Source organism: Apium graveolens, chromosome 3 (genome assembly GCF_009905375.1).
Source record: "Apium graveolens cultivar Ventura chromosome 3, ASM990537v1, whole genome shotgun sequence".
NCBI lineage: Eukaryota > Viridiplantae > Streptophyta > Magnoliopsida > Apiales > Apiaceae > Apium > Apium graveolens.
In genome coordinates, this window is record NC_133649.1 from 200,731,653 (window position 1) to 200,749,834 (window position 18,182).

Here is an 18,182-nt window from a genome sequence, read left to right on the forward strand (position 1 = left end):
ATTGGTATCAGACAACGCTCTTGATAAACAAAGAGTTTAAAGATCAACAAAACAGCAAGATGAACAAGAAGGATGTTGGAGCCAAGATTCCTTTTCTAGATAAAGATATTACCATCACTGGAAGTTAAAATGCATCTTCATTTACTTTATCAAGATGAGGCCTATGTAGATTGCATAGAAAGAGGCCCTCATGTACCTATGAGAGCTGCAACTGGAAATGAGCCATCAGTCCTCAAGCCAAGGCATGAATGGTCTGATCTTGATATTGAACAAGTCAGGAAAGATAAGAAGGCCATGAATATTCTGTTCAATGGAGTTGATGGTGATATGTTTGACAACATCATCATTAGCAAAACTGCCAAGGATGTTTGGGATACTATACAGATTATCTGTGATGGCACTGAGCAAGTTAGAGAAAATAAGATGCAGCTACTAATTCAGCAATATGAGCATTTTCACAGTGAAGAAAGTGAGTCTCTCACTGACATCTTTAGTAGGTTTCAAAAACTACTAAATGCTCTGAAGCTGCATGGAAGGGTCTATCAGACAAAAGACTCCAATCTGAAATTCCTTAGATCTCTTCCAAAGGAATGGAAACCAATGACAGTGTCATTAAGAAACTCTCAAGATTATAAGGAGTTTACTTTGGAGAGACTGTATGGCATCCTGAAGACTTATTAGCTTGAAATAGAGCAAGATGAGAGGATGGAGAGAGGAAAGAAGAAAGGAGGATCCATTGCACTAGTTGCTGAGTTAGAAAAAGAGAAGGAGATGAAGATGGAAGCTGTTGAATCAACTTCAAAGGTCTGTGAAAACAAGGGCAAGGGGCTGGTAGCTGAAAATGAAGATTCTTTGAGTCAAGATGACATGGAGTGTAATAACCCCAATTTTTGGGAAATTTTTGAAACCCTTATGAATAGTGTTTTTGCTGAATGAGAAAACTTTTCATGCCACACTATGTAGGGGTTCTGATATGGATATTCTGAGATTTTTTTAGTACTTTATATGGGATATAAGTGTATGTAAAGATCGTCAGAATCCAAATCCGAACACTTTGATTTTTCCCGGAAATACACTAGATACGGAAAGATTTGAGAAAAAGGTAACAGGATAAAAAGGATTTAAATTAAAGGATTATAGGAGAGGATCATAAAAGGAATATAATATATTGAGAAAGGTTAAGGGAACCTAAGTAATAAGATACCGGGTATGATCCTTCAAACGATAAACGAAAACGAAAGTTAAGCGAACCGTATAACAGATCAGCGGTCATTAGGCAAACAATTAGGAAGCTAATCAAAGGGATTAGAGAGGATGATGTCACCCAACCAATGAGAAGAGGACAAGGAGGGGAGGATGACATCATGAGGATGACACAAGCATGACATGGGAAGGAAGGAGATGTGGTGGCTTTTTAACCACACAAAATCAAGGGCAACTAGGTAATTTACTAAAACAAACACAAAAATCAAACCAACCAAGCCAAGCAAATCATTTTTCATCAAAATCAAAAAGAAACCAAGGCATTGTTCTTCATGCTCTCGGCCAAAACAGAACCAGAACACTAAAACTGCTGTATCTCCTTCATTTCTCACTCAAATATTGTGTTCTATAGCTCATTGGAAAGGTATTGAGATGTCCTACAACTCTTGTTCACAAGTCTCGTCCAAATAATCATGGTAAGACCCTCATTTTTACAGTTCTTTAAATCGGACTTTTAGAAACTTCAAAGCCTAACTTTGTGTTCTTGATTTCTTTGGAAAGATCAAGCTTGTTGGAGGCTCCCTAAGGCTTCCTAGCAACTTAACACCTCCCAAGGAAGGTATAAACTTCAAACCCTAGCCTTTACTTTATTTGTTAGTAAGTTTAATGGTTGGTGTTGTGAAATGAGAAGCATGGATTGTGATTATTAGTAGTTTGGTTTGATTTGGAAGTGTTTTTGGTAATTGAAGCTTGATTATAGTTCATAGGTCGTGATTGTGGTTGTTTGAGTTGAAAACCTTGGAGATTATGGACTGATGTGGTATGGTTTAGGTGAAGTTTTGTTGTATTGATGGTTATGAGTTGGTTGGTGGTTAATTGGAGTAGTTTAAACATTGGTAATCGCGTAAACATAGCCGTCGTAACGTCCGATTTTCTTTGGACTATTTTTGTGCATAACATTAGGACCCGAGAACCCCCTGCAAGATTATAACCACTGCCATGTTTAGATAACTCATGTTACGAGCTTCGTTTTGATATGTAGTTCTTTCGATTCCGATGCACGGTTTAGGAGAAACGACCGTTTCAAGTAACGGCGTTTCACGAACGAAACTTTTCCCCTCGCCTTACTTTGAAACATAGGTTAAAGACCAAAAAGGGTTAATTAATGCATGAAACATTTATGGTAAGTGTGTTAGGCAGTTGGTAAGACACTCGCGAAGGAATCGCCTTAAAACTCGTAAAGGTTAAATTATTAAAAATGGTGGAGCCGAGGGTACTCGAGTTACTTAAGAGAATCAGTAAGCGCAAAACGAGCGTTAGAGTCTGAGTTGGTTAGAGTATAGATTTACAAGTGACTTTGGTATAATTCCAACTTACTTGTTGTTTATAGGTTACCAGACTCGTCCCGAGCCATTCGTAACCCCCAGTCGCTCAGGCAAGTTTTCTACCCGATATACTGTTGTTGTGATGTAAATATATGTATATGCATTATCTTGTGATAGTGCATGATTGTTATTAGCAAATTTTGCGATATATTGGAGCATGCTGATATGGTATATATGCATGTCTGTTTCGTAATCTGGTTATCTATCTGTTGATTTCAATGCTTATAGTTGCATAATACCTATGCTAGAAATAAGCAGGTAGTTGCGTATACCCTTAGTATAGGGGATAAAAGGTGAACATATTTCTAAACCGGGAGTCGATGTTCCCGAGTATATTATATATATATATATATATATTTATATATATATGGATATAGTTTTTAAAACTATGGATCGAATAAGGTTTATTCGATACCTTTATTTTACTTAATTGAATATTAATTTGAGTATTCATTCGAGGGCTTATGACTCAGTTTATTTTATTATTTGAATATTATTTGAATATTCATTCGAGGGCTTATGACTCAGTTTATATTATTATTGAATATTACTTGGATATTCATTTGAGGATGTATGACTCCTTTATTTTATGAATATTATTTATAGTATTCATTCGAGGTATTATGACTCCGCTTATTACTTAATAATATTCTTTATTGTATTAAAGAATAAGGTGTCGATAATCAAACTTACTTTTGATTATTCAAATAAAGATATTACTTTCGTATAAGTATATCTTTGATTATTTGCTATTCATTTCAAGTATAAGTTTTAATACTTCTACTTCAATTATTTTATAAAGATTATTCTTTATGGGAATATTATTTAAATAATAATATTCAGACATTTTCTAAATATTCTGGGGACTGATTTACTTCATTAAATCAGCTTCACTCCAAACATTCTTAAAAATGTTTTGCGAGTCTTCAAAATGATTTTTTTAAAAGTTAGAGCGGATCCCAAAACTCATTTTTTTTAAGATCCTCCTTTCGAAGGGGATTTAAATACTCGCTCAAAACCTGAGGGATCCGGCTCTGTGGTGTGTTTTATATTCACAACAAGGTTGCTGTTTTGATAAATGAATTGATTACTTACCCAACACTCGGGAAGTAAAATTCTTGGAACAAGTTAATCCATTAACAGGCATCGCCTGGGAAATATCGGTGAGTTCTCCTTTCCAAATAGATACGACTTCTTGGTGGAGCCGTATCAACAAGTTTCTACTTGGGGAAAGTGGGGACAAGCTTTACGTTTCAGAGTCATGGATTTCATCTGAACTAGGAGTGGCGTAAGTGGCCGAGTAGCGTCGGCCCAGCCTTATTATATTGGCCCAAATGGCCTGGAAGTTCCGCTAAAGCGGTCCATTCCTTAGGAGTTCAGTGTTCGGTTGACAAGTAAATCCGACAGGTTCTCCTCTACATGTAGAAAATGGTGGGGTTGTACTACTACGACTGATCATCGTAAGTGGTCTTCCTGGCGCGGCAAACTCCCGTAATGAGTTCATCATCCAATTGGATAATTTCTGCAACACTACCCAGAGCACTTCGATAGAAAGGCTACGGTTGGGCGATTGTTGAGTGTTGGCAGGGTCAAGTTTTCAAAATGATGTTTACATCAAATGAAGTATCTCGTAACTTCATTTTATTTTGATAATATTTTAAAGATTTAATCTATTCAAATCTTGTCTTATAGTCTCATCTATGTGATGAACTTTTGAAGCTAATTATAACTTGAACGGTGGTAGTTCAAGTAGTATTTGGGAAAGATATAAGTATATTGGGGTATCTTGTAACTTCATCTTTTAAACTTATATCTAATTAATAATTGTCTTATGAATGACAAAGATTTTCAGAAAAACGTTGAGACAAGGTTAGATATATGAGATCACCTTGCAACGATATTTTTTTTATACAGTTATACACTGGGACTTTGTGTATGTTGTGCATGGAAGAGGACTTCCAATATTTTGAAAAGTATATATGTATATATATACTGAATATTTTGTGACTTCATCGCATTAAGATATCAACTTGGTTCATTTCTTTTGACCAAGACTTTCATGAGTACTATGAGAAGGCTCATATATTGTTAATCATTATACATATTATTTTGGTGGGCTTGCTGCTCACCCTTGCTTTCTTCTTTCATCACACAACATCAGATAGACAAGATGAACTGGACCAAGCTCCCGATTCGCAAGAGGTTAGGAGACGTTCCGCAGTTTTCTAGAAGCACTGATGCCGCCATAGCTGAGGTAGGAACTACCAATAGGCTAGGCTTTCAACTTTTGATGTATCAGATTATGTATATTTATGAATTGTAATAATGGCAAAGAAATGTAAATTTATTCAGAAACCTGTTTAAGGTGTATTGGCATATAATTGTGGAATAAAATGACTTGTGATTATTTTTGGATATTCATCTCTGAGACTATAACTTGTGGTGTGTGTGTTTATTGTGGGGTCACAGTACAGAGTAGTTGATTATTTATTAAGATTGGGTGTTGTTAAGGGAAATGGAACTCGTGACAACCCGGATCCCCGACCCCGGATTTGGGGGTGTTACAGAAATGGTATTAGAGCTAAGCGTTATAAATCTCAGAGATGATGGGACGTTAAGATAATAAGTTCACTAAGATAATAAGAACTCTTGCCAAGTTCATAGTCGGACTACCTAACGTAGTACTGACAGTTAAAACCCTTATGGGAACCCTTATAAATGTAGCGATAGAAGCGTAGTTCGTTATCGTATAGAGTAGCGGGACTCCAAACCCTGAGGTTGAGGAGCAACAGCGCGATGATGTTTTATTACTAATTGGAGATCGGATTGTGGATCCGATAGAGTGTCCTAATGCAGGACCGGATAATGTTGATATTGAGGATGTAGCGGTTGAGGATGTTGTCCTAGATGGGATTGTTGCTGAGGAGGATCTCGTGGAGGATCCTGAAAAGAATGAATAAAGGACCACTGATGAATTGATGACCATGGTTAGGGCAACTCCCAGAGGTAGGATTGGCCGGTCACTACCGGAGGTTCGTTCAAGTTTGTAAAGATAGTAGCCCCTTTAACGCGGCTTACTCGTAAGACTGAGAAGTTTGAATGGACAGAGAAATACGAGAACAACTTTTAAGAATCGAAGCAAAGGTTGGTGACGTTCCCTATGTTGGCGTTGCCGGATGGAAAATGAGATTTTGTGAAGTGTAGTGACGCTTCGCATAAGGAATTAGGGTGCTTTTCATACAGCACAGCAAGGTAATCGCGTACGCGTCAAGACAATTAAGGTAATATGAAATTCGATATCCCCGCCCATGAGCTTAGGCTCGTGGCAATAGTTTTACCCTAAAGATTGGAGGCACTACTTGTATGGAGAGAAGTGCGAGAATTACCTAAGCCATAAGTGCTCTAGTACATTTTCACGTAGAAAGAGCTCAATATATGCCAGAGGAGGCAGTTAGAGCTAATCAAGAATAATGATTGAGAGATTCTTTATCATTCGGGGAAAGCCAATATGGTGGCTGATGCCCTTAGTAAAAAGGAGAGACTCAAGATGATAATGTCTTTGGGAGAGTTTATAAGAGATTTTGGAAATAGTAGTGAAGGTAATCGGAGCCGGTATCGAAAAGCTGTTTGAGATTGCAATAGAGACCGAATTATTGGAAAAGAGCATACGATGCCAGAGAAAGGTGATGAATGAAGGCAGAGAGCCAACAAATAAATATGAGATTAATACCGAGAAAGATGATAAGGGAATAATGAGGTATTCCTATAGAATTTGGGTTCCGAAAGTTCAAGAGCGTAAGGATGAGAACTTAGATGAGAGCCATAGTTTGAGGAATAAGATTTAGAGCAAACCCTGAACGTGATAGTCAGGGAGGTCGCCATCAAGATAGAAGGAACCCATGACATAATGGAGTGGAAAATGAGGATTTTAAATTAAAAGATGACCCCAATTATGGGGAGTAGGATGAAACATTTCATACTAAGGAAACAGAAAGTCGAGTAAGGAAAGGAGACCCGAGACGGTACTCCTATACGGCAATTCATGGACCTGTCTAGACAGAACTTAGACTATTATCCCCAACCACCACCTTGAGGAAATAATGCGATAGGAAATTCTTTCAGGACCTGTAAGTCTCTAAGCTCTCAGAGTTCCAAGGAACAGGTTGACCCAGTCGAGGCAAGAGCCTGGCTAAAGGAAATAGAGGAATCATTTGAGATTCTGAATGATTGACGAATCACAAAAGACTATTTTTGTCACTTACCCTCCTAAGAGAGAGGCCACCTGCTGGTGAAAGACCAAGAAAGGCACGGAGCCAGAGGTTAGAATAAACTGATTTAAGTTCAGTCAATTGTTTTCGGGAAAGTAATTCCCAAAGATAAGGAGATAGTGTAAAAGCTTTAGAGCCAGAACAAAGGCAGACGAGTATGATGAATTATGAATCTAAGTTGTAAAATTTGTCAAGATTCGTTCTGAGGACACGAATCCAGAATGACGGGATGTTTGAAATCAATGCTTATATTGTGATTGGTTTGTGAAATAATGATAAGAGAAAGGAAAATAAAAAGGAACTGAAGTGGAAAGGGATATAAAGGCAATAGAGTTTGAGAAATGATAAGGGAGTTGGGTATGAGGAAACCCTAAAGACTCGTAGCAATAGAAATAGGAAAGTATGTAATCATTGGTATGAGGGTGATTCACCATGAGTTAAAGTTGAGGGTTGAAGGCATACGAGTTATGTACATTTTATCCCCTTTAAGTTGGGAGGATTCGAGGAAACATTGAGATAGTTCGAAGGATAAACAATGAGACGCGGATAGACTGAGGAGACAAGGAAGTAAGAAATTAGGAAAATTGGATGAAGGAAGTGACCTTCAAGAATGTGAAGTGTAAGACCGGTGGCTTGATACCCAGAAAGGGAGACGCCAGGTATGAAAGATATCCCAACATTGAGATGACTGTTGAGATAAATAAAAGAGGTAAATGAGTAGTTAGAACTAAAAGGTTCACGTTGAACACGACAAACATCTTCTAAAACATCCCTATTATCATTACTGAATCAGGCAAGAAAAGCGGATAACCGTTCTTATCTTTTGGAGGCCATATTGATTGACCTTATTTTGAATACAGATGTTATTGTGAAATTAGGCATATACTATCGAGGTGGGAATGATTGAATAAGATACCCTTATCAGGGATATATGACTTGATTTATCCATGGAAGGATGCATGTACCTTTTAAAGGTGGAATTAAGGATAGAACATCGGTAACTTAAAATGAATCCTCGGGGAATGCATAAAGGTTGGAATTTCACCCTTAATAGGGATAGTATGAGTTTTGACAGTATGAATTGGAAAGGATTAAGGTAATAATAACCTTTAAGGATCAGTGGAGAAATTCTTCAGAAGTATATAGACAATGGTTCTAGTATTAGTAAGTGGTATTTTGATATGCCCTGTATATAGGGAATACAGGAGGAACGATTAAAGGATAATCTTAGAGGTTTTACAAGGAGAAAGGAAATATTCGAAATTCTCAAGAATAAAAATGTTGATAAAGGAAATATGACATAATTATAATGTTGCCAAGTGGGGCACGTGTTAAACCACGAGAAAGTATAGATCGAACCAGTAATGGTCGAAATTGTTAAGGGCAATTAGGACTTAAGATAAAAGATGTTCTAATTATGATTGAGAGTCAGTCATGACAGTGATTAACCTCTAAAGACTGAGGCAATAACTTATGGAAAGAAAAATGGTGATTTTTTTTTACTCATCAGATTTTAAGGAAAGCATTTTCACATAAGCTGTGATTGAAATAAGGTAGAAAATTTATTTGGAGGTGGTTAAAATGACATTGACTGTAAGGAAATTTTACTATCAGGAAAGGCTAAAGAGGTGGCCGACACTTTAAAGGTAAGAGGATAATTATAGGCGCTTGTGCCAAAAGAATACAGTGATGATGGTTAAAACTGTGAAGGTTGTATTATGGTTTGGAAGATTGACATTCCTCCTGATGACTGTGCAATACCCAACCGTAATAGTAGTTGGTAAAGGTTTAATTCGTGTAATCGCCATGAACGGGCTATCTATCTTAGAAGGTCCTATCTTGAGATAAGCCAGGACCATGTTTCAAAAAGGACTAGATGAACCCTTGAGTTAAGTCTTTTATTTAGGGTGTATGATTAAGAATGGTATTAACCTGCTATCGTTGCTTTGATTGAAACTCTTCTGCACTTTTATCTACTTCATGTCATGTATGTATGTCAGGATCAGGAGTGTTCTTCATGAATCATTAATGGTGATTATGTTACCTCCTTAGCAGGATTTGATACGACATGTATGGACTCCGTATGGTTAGATATTAAGATTTTATGGAAAGGTGAATGACGACAGTAGGTCAGTGGTGGACTATAGTAATGCAGTAATGATTCCGCGAGTAATGAGTTGATTACAACCGTGAGAGTTGTATTGGAATGGGTGTTGAGATTGAGTACCACTAATCGGGTCATGGTAGTGTATAAGTTATCATTGATAGAACATTGATAGACTAATTAAGTAGAGTATCTACCTATTGAATATTTATTCTTTCTTATCAATAGAGAGTCATATTATTATACGAGGAAGGTTACGGTGCAAGCATAGAATTCTAGTAACGATGATGTCTAGAATGAGATCCCAGATTCGATTTTCGATATCGAGGGAGTTTCAAAGGTGATTGTGTATAAGCTCGAGGAAGAGCATGGGTCCATAGAATGATGGACGGAATAGAAATATTTAGGCATGGGAAATACGATGCTATAATACTTGATGCTGATATAAATACGTATATGTTTTGTTCTCCTATGACAAACCTCTATAGTTCAGAGGTAGGTTCCAAGCCAGATATTTTGTGGCAGTATATTTTTTTTTATATATACAATTCTCTTCAGTTCGTTCTTTTCTCTTCTTTTCATTTCATGTAAGTTGAGAAGAACAACCCTTCCAGAAGGGGAGGTATTGCCGAATGACTGTCTATCTGTGTGATAGAAGCCTAGTAGGATACCAACTATTGTTTAATTGCTTGTCAAGTACTAAAGGCTGGCCACCTTCTGTACTAACTATGCGAGATAACAAGTGTTCATGATCATAGTGATCTCTCAATAAATTCTTTTACTTCTATATGAAGGATTAAGCTTTCGAAAATAGAAACAGCTGAAAAAGGAGTAGTAAAGTTATGGTGGTATTCAGAATGGGAACACATTCGTAATACTAAGGTTGACATGGTTATTAAAAGGTTATAGAACGCTAACGAGAAAAAGTATAACCAGTATAATATTAGGAACGGAAGGTAGTAGCAATTACGAACTCGAAAAGAATGGGTATTAAGAAGCAAAAGCTCTAATGCTAAACGCTATAATGAGAGTCTGTGCAATAGACTTGAAAAAATTTGGAATGATCACTTAACGCGGATTTAGTTATATCACGACAATAGATCATATGTCATTATCGAGGTGTCACCTTATGAGATCCTTGAGGGAAGATAATGTCGATCTCCCTTATGTTAGGATGAAGTTGTAGAGCGCAAGATGCTCGGACCCGCAGTAGTCCAAAGGACCAGGGATATAATAGGTCTAATCAGAGGACGGCTGGTAGTAACCCAAGATGGACATAAGAGGTATGCTGATTTGACTCAAAAAGGACAAAGAGTATGAAATAGGGGGCCTAGTAATGTTATAGGTATCCCCTTGGAAACCCTTGAAAAAGGATTGATGAGGTTCGGAAAGAAAGGAAAGCTAAGTCTACAATTTGTTGGACCCTTGGATATATTAAGACGTTTGGGAAGTTAGCATATGAGCTAGCCCTACCCCCGAACCTGTAGCAAGTTCATAACGTGTTCCACGTATCAATGTTAAGGAAGTGTAATTCGGATGCCAGACAAATAGGGGCATATGAGCGTATAGACATGCAACCAGACGTAACCTATATGGAGCAACCAGGAAGGGTATAGAGTAAAAAGGAATGAGTGCTTAGGAGAAGGGTTATCAAACTAGTAAGAGTTTGATGGTAGAACCACAATGTGGGAAAATTTACTCGAGAGTTAGAAAGTGCAATGCTAAGAGAGTATCCCTATTCATTTTCTATCTGATTCCGGGACGGAATCCTTTTAAGGAGGGGAGACTGTAATAACCCCAATTTTTGGAAAATTTTTGAAACCCTTATGAATAGTGTTTTTGCTGAATGAGAAAACTTTTCATGCCACACTATGTAGGGGTTCTGATATGGATATTCTGAGATTTTTTTAGTACTTTATATGGGATATAAGTGTATGTAAAGATCGTCAGAATCCAAATCCGAACACTTTGATTTTTCCCGGAAATACACTAGATACGGAAAGATTTGAGAAAAAGGTAACAGGATAAAAAGGATTTAAATTAAAGGATTATAGGAGAGGATCATAAAAGGAATATAATATATTGAGAAAGGTTAAGGGAACCTAAGTAATAAGATACCGGGTATGATCCTTCAAACGATAAATGAAAACGAAAGTTAAGCGAACCGTATAACAGATCAGCGGTCATTAGGCAAACAATTAGGAAGTTAATCAAAGGGATTAGAGAGGATGATGTCACCTAACCAATGAGAAGAGGACAAGGAGGGGAGGATGACATCATGAGGATGACACAAGCATGACATGGGAAGGAAGGAGATGTGGTGGCTTTTTAACCACACAAAATCAAGGGCAACTAGGTAATTTACTAAAACAAACACAAAAATCAAACCAACCAAGCCAAGCAAATCATTTTTCATCAAAATCAAAAAGAAACCAAGGCATTGTTCTTCATGCTCTCGGCCAAAACAGAACCAGAACACTAAAACTGCTGTATCTCCTTCATTTCTCACTCAAATATTGTGTTCTATAGCTCATTGGAAAGGTATTGAGATGGCCTACAACTCTTGTTCACAAGTCTCGTCCAAATAATCATGGTAAGACCCTCATTTTTACAGTTCTTTAAATCGGACTTTTAGAAACTTCAAAGCCTAACTTTGTGTTCTTGATTTCTTTGGAAAGATCAAGCTTGTTGGAGGCTCCCTAAGGCTTCCTAGCAACTTAACACCTCCCAAGGAAGGTATAAACTTCAAACCCTAGCCTTTACTTTATTTGTTAGTAAGTTTAATGGTTGGTGTTGTGAAATGAGAAGCATGGATTGTGATTATTAGTAGTTTGGTTTGATTTGGAAGTGTTTTTGGTAATTGAAGCTTGATTATAGTTCATAGGTCGTGATTGTGGTTGTTTGAGTTGAAAACCTTGGAGATTATGGACTTATGTGGTATGGTTTAGGTGAAGTTTTGTTGTATTGATGGTTATGAGTTGGTTGGTGGTTAATTGGAGTAGTTTAAACATTGGTAATCGCGTAAACATAGCCGTCGTAACGTCCGATTTTCTTTGGACTATTTTTGTGCATAACATTAGGACCCGAGAACCCCCTGCTAGATTATGACCACTTCCATTTTTAGATAGCTCATGTTACGAGCTTCGTTTTGATATGTAGTTCGTTCGATTCCGATGCACGGTTTAGGAGAAACGACCGTTTCAAGTAACGGCGTTTCGCGAACGAAACTTTTCCCCTCGCCTTACTTTGAAATATAGGTTAAAGACCAAAAAGGGTTAATTAATGCATGAAACATTTATGGTAAGTGTGTTAGGCAGTTGGTAAGACACTCGCGAAGGAATCGCCTTAAAACTCGTAAAGGTTAAATTACTAAAAATGGTGGAGCCGAGGGTACTCGAGTGACTTAAGAGAGTCAGTAAGCGCAAAACGAGCGTTAGAGTCTGAGTTGGTTAGAGTATAGATTTACAAGTGACTTTGGTTTAATTCCAACTTACTTGTTGTTTATAGGTTACCAGACTCGTCCCGAGCCATTCATAACCCCCAGTCGCTCAGGCAAGTTTTCTACCCGATATACTGTTGTTGTGATGTAAATATATGTATATGCATTATCTTGTGATAATGCATGATTGTTATTAGCAAATTTTGCGATATATTGGAGCATGCTGATATGGTATATATGCATGTCTGTTTCGTAATCTGGTTATCTATCTGTTGATTTCAATGCTTATAGTTGCATAATACCTATGCTAGAAATAAGCAAGTAGTTGCGTATACCCTTAGTATAGGGGATAAAAGGTGAACATATTTCTAAACCGGGAGTCGATGTTCCCGAGTATATTATATATATATATATATTTATATATATATGGATATAGTTTTTAAAACTATGGATCGAATAAGGTTTATTCGATACCTTTATTTTACTTAATTGAATATTAATTTGAGTATTCATTCGAGGGCTTATGACTCAGTTTATTTTATTATTTGAATATTATTTGAATATTCATTCGAGGGCTTATGACTCAATTTATATTATTATTGAATATTACTTGGATATTCATTTGAGGATGTATGACTCCTTTATTTTATGAATATTATTTATAGTATTCATTCGAGGTATTATGACTCCGCTTATTACTTAATAATATTCTTTATTGTATTAAAGAATAAGGTGCGATAATCAAACTTACTTTTGATTATTCAAATAAAGATATTACTTTCGTATAAGTATATCTTTGATTATTTGCTATTCATTTCAAGTATAAGTTTTAATACTTCTACTTCAATTATTTTATAAAGATTATTCTTTATGGGAATATTATTTAAATAATAATATTCAGACATTTTCTAAATATTCTGGGGACTGATTTACTTCATTAAATCAGCTTCACTCCAAACATTCTTAAAAATGTTTTGCGAGTCTTCAAAATGATTTTTTTAAAAGTTAGAGCGGATCCCAAAACTCATTTTTTTTAAGATCCTCCTTTCGAAGGGGATTTAAATACTCGCTCAAAACCTGAGGGATCCGGCTCTGTGGTGTGTTTTATATTCACAACAAGGTTGCTGTTTTGATAAATGAATTGATTACTTACCCAACACTCGGGAAGTAAAATTCTTGGAACAAGTTAATCCATTAACAGGCATCGCCTGGGAAATATCGGTGAGTTCTCCTTTCCAAATAGATACGACTTCTTGGTGGAGCCGTATCAACAAGTTTCTACTTAGGGAAAGTGGGGACAAGCTTTACGTTTCAGAGTCATGGATTTCATCTGAACTAGGAGTGGCGTAAGTGGCCGAGTAGCGCCGGCCCAGCCTTATTATATTGGCCCAAATGGCCTGGAAGTTCCGCTAAGGCGGTCCATTCCTTAGGAGTTCAGTGTTCGGTTGACAAGTAAATCCGACAGGTTCTCCTCTACATGTAGAAAATGGTGGGGTTGTACTACTACGACTGATCATCGTAAGTGGTCTTCCTGGCGCGGCAAACTCCCGTAATGAGTTCATCATCCAATTGGATAATTTCTGCAACACTACCCAGAGCACTTCGATAGAAAGGCTACGGTTGGGCGATTGTTGAGTGTTGGCAGGGTCAAGTTTTCAAAATGATGTTTACATCAAATGAAGTATCTCATAACTTCATTTTATTTTGATAATATTTTAAAGATTTAATCTATTCAAATCTTGCCTTATAGTCTCATCTATGTGATGAACTTTTGAAGCTAATTATAACTTGAACGGTGGTAGTTCAAGTAGTATTTGGGAAAGATATAAGTATATTGGGGTATCTTGTAACTTCATCTTTTAAACTTATATCTAATTAATAATTGTCTTATGAATGACAAAGATTTTCAGAAAAACGTTGAGACAAGGTTAGATATATGAGATCACCTTGCAACGATATTTTTTTTTATACAGTTATACACTGGGACTTTGTGTATATTGTGCATGGAAGAGGACTTCCAATATTTTGAAAAGTATATATGTATATATATATATACTGAATATTTTGCGACTTCATCGCATTAAGATATCAACTTGGTTCATTTCTTTTGACCAAGACTTTCATGAGTACTATGAGAAGGCTCATATATTGTTAATCATTATACATATTATTTTGGTGGGCTTGCTGCTCACCCTTACTTTCTTCTTTTATCGCACAACATCAGATAGACAAGATGAACCGGACCAAGCTCCCGATTCGCAAGAGGTTAGGAGACGTTCCGCAGTTTTCTAGAAGCACTGATGCCGCCATAGCTGAGGTAGGAACTACCAATAGGCTAGACTTTCAACTTTTGATGTATCAGATTATGTATATTTATGAATTGTAATAATGGCAAAGAAATGTAAATTTATTCAGAAACCTGTTTAAGGTGTATTGGCATATAATTGTGGAATAAAACGACTTGTGATTATTTTTGGATATTCATCTCTGAGACTATAACTTGTGGTGTGTGTGTTTATTGTGGGGTCACAGTACAGAGTAGTTGATTATTTATTAAGATTGGGTGTTGTTAAGGGAAATGGAACTCGTGACAACCCGGATCCCCGACCCCGGATTTGGGGGTGTTACATGGAGGATATTGATGAATATCTAGCATTTCTTTCCAGAAGATTTACCAAGCTCAAGTTCAAGAAGAACTTTGGAGCAGCCAAGCCAAATAGAAACATGGTGGATAAATTAAAATTCAAATGTTTCAAATGTGGCTTGGCAGGGCACTTTGCCAGTGAGTGTAGAAAGTCAGATTCCAACAAAAAGAAGTTTGAGCCTGTGGATTATAAACAGAAATACTTTGAGTTGCTCAAACAAAAGGAAAGGGCTTTCATTACACAAGAAAATGACTGGGCTGCAGATGGTTTGGATGAAGATGAAGATGTTAGCTATGTCAATCTAGCCCTAATGGCCAAGTCTGATGAAATAGAGATAAGTTCTTCAAGTAATCAGGTAATTACTACAAACCTTGCACATTTATCTAAAGCTGAGTGTAATGATGCTATAAATGACATGTCTACAGAGTTATATCATTTGCGTGTTACACTTAAGTCTCTTACTAAAGAAAATGCTAAAATTGAAGAAAACAATTTGTTATTAAGTGAGATGAATAATGTGCTAGAGTCTCAGTTCATTGATTTTGAAAAATTAAGAATTGAGTGTAAGATTGCCAAGGAGGAATTAACTGAGTCCTTGAAGAAAGAAGAAATTTTGAAGAAGCAGCTTGATCGTGAACAGGAAGTGATTAAGGCATGGAAAACATCTAGAGATGTTCATGCTCAAATCACCAAAGTTCAAGGGATCGAGTCCTTTTGTGATGCAGCCTGGAAGAAGAACAAGGAAAAGCTAGATCCAAATTTGGTGGAAGGAGTGCTAACAGATGTAGACTCGACGGATGATGAGGGTCATCCGTCGGATAACAAAAAGGGTTATCCGTCGAGTGATGTAAATCCTCATCCGTCGATTGTGAGCAAGCCTATCAGTAAAGCCAAACTCGTTAAGTTAAATGAAAAGTATGGATCAGTTTCCAAGAATTTTGTTACAGGAGAATTGAGTCAAGTTAAGAAAGGGAAAAAGGGTAATGTTGGTCATATGATTGTCAAGCAATTGAGTGACAAACTTGAAAAGATTGAGGTTAAAACAGAGGCTAAAAGGAAAAATAATAGAAATGGTAAAGTAGGGATTAACAAACACAATAACTACACACCTGATAAATATGCTCCAAGAAAAATCTGTGTCAAGTGTGGTAGTGTAAATCATTTGTCTGTTAATTACAAATCTGCCATGCCTACTTCCATATTTGTGCCACCTCACTTTCCCAACATGAATGCCATGCCTCATATGCCTATGAATGTTATGTCCACACAGAATATGAATGCACAGTTTGCTAACATGCCATTTGCACCTAATCCTTATTATGCTGCATTTAGTATGCCACAAATGCCATTTAGCATGCCTTACTAGAATAACATGTTCACTAATAACATGCCATTCCCTGTTAATCAAAGTATGCATGATAATTATGTTATGATGAATGGTTTCAAAGGCCCAATTCAAATGAGTAAGGATGAATCTGATATCCCCAAGTCAAATGAGATAAAGCCTAAGAAACAGAAAAAGAAAACTAACAAGGCAGGACCCAAGGAAACTTGGGTACCAAAATCAACTTGATTTGATTTTGATGTGTACAGGGAAACAGAAAGAATCTATGGTACTTGGATAGTGGTTGTTCAAGACACATGACTAGTGATTCTACCCTGCTCACAGAGTTCAAGGAGAGAGCTGGCCCAAGTATTACTTTTGGAGATGACAGCAAGGGTTATACTGTGGGATATGGCTTGATTTCAAAAGACAATGTCATCATTGAGGAGATTGCCTTAGTGGATGGTCTCAAGCATAATTTGTTGAGTATCAGCCAGCTTTGTGATAAAGGCAATTCAGTAACCTTCAACTCAGAAGCCTGTGTTGTGACTAATAAGAGGAGCAACAAAGTGGTTCTCACTGGTGTGAGAAAAGGAAATGTGTACCTAGTTGACTTTAACTCATCTAATGTAGAATCTATTACTTGTCTTCTCAGCAAAGCAAGTCAGGATGAAAGTTGGTTATGGCACAAGAAACAATCCCATCTAAACTTTAAGACCATGAATGAGCTAGTAAAGAAAGAACTGGTTAGAGGCATTCCTCTAGTGGAGTTTTCCAAGGATGGATTATGTGATATATGCCAAAAGGGAAAGCAGATTAAAACATCATTCAAAAAGAAACTTGATTCAACAATTGAAGAACCTTTACAACTGCTATACATGGATTTGTTTGGACCAGTCAATGTGTTATCCATCTCAAGGAAAAGATTTTTCCTAGTAATTGTAGATAATTTCTCAAAGTTCTCTTAGACATATTTCCTAAAGTCTAAAGATGAGGCTAGTGAAATCATAATCAATCATATAAGGCAAGTCAATAATTATCCTGATTTCAAAGTTAGAAGAATCAGGAGTGACAATGGAACTGAGTTCAAGAACTCTGTCATGAGAGCATTTTGTGAAGAAAATGGAATTTTGCATGAATTTTCAGCAGCAAGAACTCCACAACAGAATGGAGTAGTGGAAAGGAAGAACAGATCACTTATTGAAGCGTCCAGAACAATGCTTGAAGAATCTAAATTGCCAACATATTTCTGGGCTGAAGCTGTAAATACTGCATGCTATACTCAGAATATTTCTCTTATCAATCAAGCAAAATGCATGAATCCTTATCAATTGTTCAAGAACAAGAAACCAACTCTAAATTTTCTTCATGTCTTTGGATGCAAATGTTATATATTGAGAAATCAAACTGATCAAAATGGGAAGTTTGATGCTAAAGCAGATGAAGGAATTTTTGTTGGATATGCTGTTGGTAAAGCATATAGAGTCTATAATCTAAGAACCAACATTGTTGTGGAATTAATACATGTTGTGTTTGATGATAAAAAGATTGAAGGACTGAAAGATGGAGATTACCATGAGAACCTCAAATTTGACAATATGGAGATGGTTAGTGATGACAGTGATGATGAAAGTGATCAAGAAACAGTATCAAAGGATAATGCATAAAAATCTACTACCAATGAAGCACAAAATTCAATATCTGTCGAGTTGCAAAATGCTTCATCCGTCGGGAGGCAATCTGCGTTATCCCTCGGTAGACAACCAGCTTCATCCGTTGGAACTCAAAATTCACCATCCGTCGGGTTATCAAAA